At 47.7% G+C, this 5,222-nt stretch overlaps 1 pseudogene; it reads right to left on the bottom strand.

The window, feature by feature from the left end:
• Positions 1-412: 412 nt before the first annotated feature.
• Positions 413-4,005, bottom strand: LOC100720362 (aminoacyl tRNA synthase complex-interacting multifunctional protein 2-like; annotated as a pseudogene).
• Between the last annotated feature and the right edge of the window lie 1,217 nt (positions 4,006-5,222).

Raw genomic sequence — 5,222 nt, 5'->3', positions numbered from 1 at the left:
ATGAAGGAAGGCCATCGGACTTCTTAGGTCCTGCAGAGCTGGCTGTGGAGCTACCCAGCTGTAAGCATGTACTGTACTTAATGAGAAGAATGGTCTTAAAAGCAATTCCAAGATCAGCAGACCTATCTTCCTGGCCTCAGAGGCTGGGGCTACTCCCTGTGTCCAGAGGTCTGGCTGGTTCTGCAGAAGTCTTGGAGATGGGGACCCTGCCCAGCTGAGGCTCTGGAGTGTGATCCCTGCCTGTCGGAGCTGCAGAGGGGAGACCACTCTGAAGAAAGCTACTCTTTTTCTTTTTTTTTGTATGATGGTTTCATTGATACTTGACAAGTGGCCTAAATAAGACGACTGATTCTGCTTCCAAGTCTCTTTACTGACAGTAGACTTGCAGCATCATTCTTAAAATCGAAGCCCTTTAAAATTCACTTAAGCAGCTTGAGGACAGTCTGAAAGGGGCCAGCTTCTCACATGACTTCAGCCATCACCACACACTGGCATTGACAGGTGCTGCTGAGTCGCAGTGCCCAGTCCGCTGGAGCCCAGACCAGAGCAGCACATCTGCCACAGTGGGCTCATTCCCATGCAGCGCAGGCTCCTCCCCAGGGCAGAGTTCATGGAGCGGAAAACAGCTGCTTTTTCTTTACTATGCTCCACTTTTAGTTGAAAAATAGTGATAACTGCGCAGCAGTCTGTGGGAGCTAAGTTTACAGCATTGTGCTTCTGGCCAAAGAGAGAGAACAAGAAACATGCAATGTTTCCTTCTCCTTCAATGGGGTGCCTTCTTCCAGATTAAGGTGAAGCCCAGCTGATACTCTTGACGGAGATCTTTTCTAGTCTGTTCCTCAAAGCACTTGAGAAGGTTCTCGCTGCTCTTCCCTGATGAATGCACGTGGCCCAGGCAGGACCATGTAGCGCTCACACAGCAGCCTGTGCAGCGCGAGCAGGCAGAGGGGAGGTGAGGCAGGGTTTGCACTGATCACAATATCTTTCAGTGCCCCACAATCCTTTTCAAGCGCTGAATTCAAGGCCATCGCATTGGTCATCAGAACAGGGGTCTCGTCCACTTGGGTGACGTTGGTTACATCCCCCTATGCACACGGGCTTACTGTCCCATGTGAATTGTCTTGGTGAGACCACTGACTGCAGCTTTCACCTAGTATAAACACTTAAAAATATCATCTTGGCAAGACTTGAAAGCTGGCAGAGAAGGTTCTGATGCTTCCTGCATGTGGCCTGCAGGGCACACTGGGGAGCTGGTACGTGCAGGTGGGAAGCTGTATCACCCACGATAGGGTTTGACCTGGTACCTCAGCATCACGGGAACCACAGGAAGGAAGGAGGCAATGGTGGGACCTGTACTCTCAGAAACCGCCCACTAAGCGAACGACTCTTGAGCCTTAACATGCTCTTTGCTGTTGCTGTTGTTGCTGTGCTGGGGATTGAACTCAGGTCCTTAGTGCGTGCGAAGCAAGAACTCTACCTACCACTGAGCCACATTCCCAGCCCTCCCTTGCTTGATTTTGGACTTGCCTGGGACTCACCACCCACTTTTTCCTTCTAGTTTCTTTCATTTGAAATGGGAATATCTATCCTATAGCTCTCTACCATTCTATTTTGGAAGCATATAACTTACCTGGTTTTAAAAATTTGCGGCTGGAAGATAATTCACCTCAGGTTGTATTATGGTTTGAATCTTAAATGCCGTGTCCCCCAAAGGTCCGTGTATTATATAGGTCCTTGGGAGGTCTTAAAGAGGGCTGTGGGACCCCAGTTTCTCTCTGACCCTCTTTCTCTTTTTCCTGCTGCCCTGGCCATGATGAGCTGAGCTGAGTCTCCTTTGCCATCTGCTCTGCCGTGGGGTACTTCCTCACCACAGGCCCAAGCAACAGGCCTCTCACTGTGGGCTGAAGCTTCCAAAACTGTAAGCCAAAAGGAGCCTTTCTCATTAAAAGTTGATTTCTCTCAGATATTTGTTATAGCAATTGAGAGCTAATAGAGGGCGAAAATATCTCAAGTCTTATGTGTGTCTGATATAGATGAGAGTTCAGACTTTAGAACTGATGTTAGAGTGAGTTAAGACTTTGGGGATTGTTGATGGGGGTTCAATATGCAATAAAATGAGATGAATTTGAGGAGCTCAAGGCAGGATGCTATGGGGTGAATTGTGTGCCCCTCAAATTCATAAGTCAAGGCTCTAATCCCCCGTTTATGTTTGCACTAAGGAAGTACAGTTCTTAGGCCTCATAAACAGAGGCCATGAGGGTGAGGCCCTGATAGATAAGAAGAGATATCAGAGAGCTTGCTGTCTCTCCCCATGCCATGTGAAGAGGCAGTGCAAAAGGGCCTGCCTTTAAGCAAGAAGTCCGGTATCAAGAACCCTGGACCTTGCTCTGAAACTTTGTTTCAGTTTTTGAGATAGGATCTTGCTATGCAGTTCAGGTTGGCCTAGATTAAGCATGTAGCCCAGGCTGGTCTCAAACTTGCAGCAATCCTCCTGCCTCAGCCTCCTGGGTGCTGGGATTACAGGCATGCACCATGATACCCGGCTGTGAAACTTTTAAACTGTAGAACTGTAAAAATTTGTGTGTGTGTGTGTGTGTGTGTGTTTGAGACAAGGTCTTACTGTGCAGTTCAGGCTGGCCTTGAGCTCATTTCGTAGCCCAGGCTGGTCTTGAATATGCAGCGATCCTCCTGAGCCTCCTGAGTGCTGGGATTACAGGTGTATACCACTATACCCAGCAATTTTCTGTTTTTTAAACCTCTCAATCTGCTGTTTTGTTATGACAGTAGGCTGTACTAATAGATGCACTAATAGTTACAGTATGCACTGTAATGATGGAGAGGAGGAGACATGAGGATAAAACAAGGCCTCACAGCATAGACAGAAGGGCAGTAAAGGGCCCCGCAGCAAAGGAGACTCAGAATCTCACTGTACAAAGGGAAGTCAGTTGTTTGCCTCTGATACCCTTTGGACAGGACAAACACAGGTGGAGTGGTGTGGAGCTGCTCTGTGCCCCATAACTGAGAACAATTGTAGACAGGAATAGGCACCCAAGACCATTATGATTAACTCAATGCAAAACTTTTCTTAGACTTTGTTGCTATTGTTCAGACAATGGTGCTACTTTCCCAACTACATGGTAAAATGTTACTAATAGAATCTAAGTTTTACAATTATAATTTAAATATTTTCCCCCATTGATTAGAAAAAAACAAAACTCAGCTGAGTATAGTTGTGCCCACCTGTAATCCCAGCACTCTGGGAGGACAAGGCAGGAAGATGGTGAGTTTGACCTCAGCTTAGGCAACTTGGAGTCATAGATCCTGTCTCAAAATAAAAAGTTAGGAAAAGGGTGGGGATGTAGCTCAGTATAAAGGCCTTGGGTTCAGTCTCCAGTACCAAAAAAGAAGGCACCTTCATTGGTATCTACCCATGACACACACTATTTGTATGGATTGTCCAATCCTTAATTGTTAAATTTTAGCGTTTTCTGTAAGAATCATTATGATTTTTGTGTACCTAATCAAATGAAACCGATTTAGGAAACACTGCAGAGTGTTTATTTGACTGCCTTCCTCCATCAAACTGGAGATTTCCCTCTGAGGGTAGAGATCATGTGGCAATTTCTGATCCAGGGACAGTGTGTTTTGGGAGCAGTAGAGAGAAGTGGGGGGTGGCTACCTATTGTCCAGCCAAACTGGAAAATCAACTTTGTAGAACTTTCCTCCTGACTCCTCTCTCCTTCATGTCCCACATCAAAGGAGGACAGAGAAGGGAGAGGATGTTGAGGGTGGTCTGGAACGCCACATGGTATGTTTATAACATCCTGAAAAAAGAAAGGACAACAGAGGGCAGGCTCAGAGGCCTTAATTTTGTTTTGGTGTTTCTCCCCAACATCCAGTGAACAGCAACCACAGCAGCTATAAGCTTACCCGAGCCATGTCGCACGGTCTCTGGGCAGCATGGGGGTCATAGGAGCCCCTGCAGCATGTGCTTGTTTCTGGCATGGCTGGAACATCCCAGAGTGGCTGCCCCACTGTGTGGGAAGGTTCCTTGGCCAATATATACAGGGCACAGGCCACAGGCCGGGAGTGACACTGTCCCCAGAGTCTGAGAATCCTCCTGTGGGATCCATGCAGCCAGTGCTGGGTGGCGGGGGTGCCACACAGATTCAGCAAGGTGGCAGTTAAGTCACTAGAGATTGCCACAAATAGGGAGCTGGGAGCTCAGAGAATGTTAGGGAAAGTCAGAGGGACTGGGCTCATGAGGCTTGGTCCACTCAGGCTGCTGTTAACACAGACAGGGTGGCTTCTAAAGCACAAGTATTCATTTCTCAGTTCTGGAGGCCTGGAAGTCCATGATCTAGGAACCAGCAGATTTAGGAGTCCGGAGAGTGTCCTCTGAGTGGAACCTACACAGCTGGTTTTTGCTGTAAGCTTTCATGGTGGAAAGCAGGAGTGTTTTGATTACTGTTATCTCACTGCTGGGACAAAATACTCAATGTCCAAAATTAAGAAACGAAAGATTTATTTAACTCACAGTTTGTGGAGGTTTCAGTCCATACTCAGCTGGCTCCAAGGGTGGCACATGGCACAAGGGCGACAGTTCGAGTTAGCAGAAGACAGCAAAATCAGTAAGAGCAGAAGCAGGGGAGAGCAAGCCTCTTTTCCTTCCTTATATTGTAAGCAGTCTACCACCTCTGGGGGGGGGTAGTACTCACCCCATTTCACTGCCCTCCTCTTCCATAAACTCAGGATGTTTACAAAGTGAGGACCCCACTGAGTCACTTCCTTAAGCTTCTAAACTTCCCAGTTCTCAGACTGACACAATGTAGCAACCATGACAGGGAGGGAGCTGGAGCTGCCTGACACCTCTTTCATGAAGGCACTACTTGCTCCAGAGCTCCATGCTTGCCAGCCATCGCTTCTAGAGTTACAGGGTTAAGGTGGAATCCAGGGTCTCATGCGTGATACTCGGTAAGCAGGTAAGCACGCTGCCACCAGGCTACCTTCTAGCCCCTTACATAGGGGCTGTGAGGAGACACAGCCTTCAGATCATAGCAGGCAATGAGAGGAGGGTGAACCAGAAAGAAAGAGTCCTCAAGTTGTAGAAGGTGGAGACAGGAATTTCCACTTCTACCAGTGAATGTGTGGAGCCTGTGTAACGTAGCCTTAGCTTGAGCGCTTATTTATTTAGACAGGGTCTCACTGGACTGCCTATATCA

This window comes from Cavia porcellus, unplaced genomic scaffold, assembly GCF_034190915.1.
Source record: "Cavia porcellus strain 051 isolate PalLab524CR breed Dunkin Hartley unplaced genomic scaffold, mCavPor4.1 scaffold_29, whole genome shotgun sequence".
NCBI classification, from domain to species: Eukaryota; Metazoa; Chordata; class Mammalia; order Rodentia; family Caviidae; genus Cavia; species Cavia porcellus.
The sequence above is the reverse complement of the archived record's forward strand: the minus strand, read 5'-3'. Positions and strand labels throughout refer to the sequence as shown.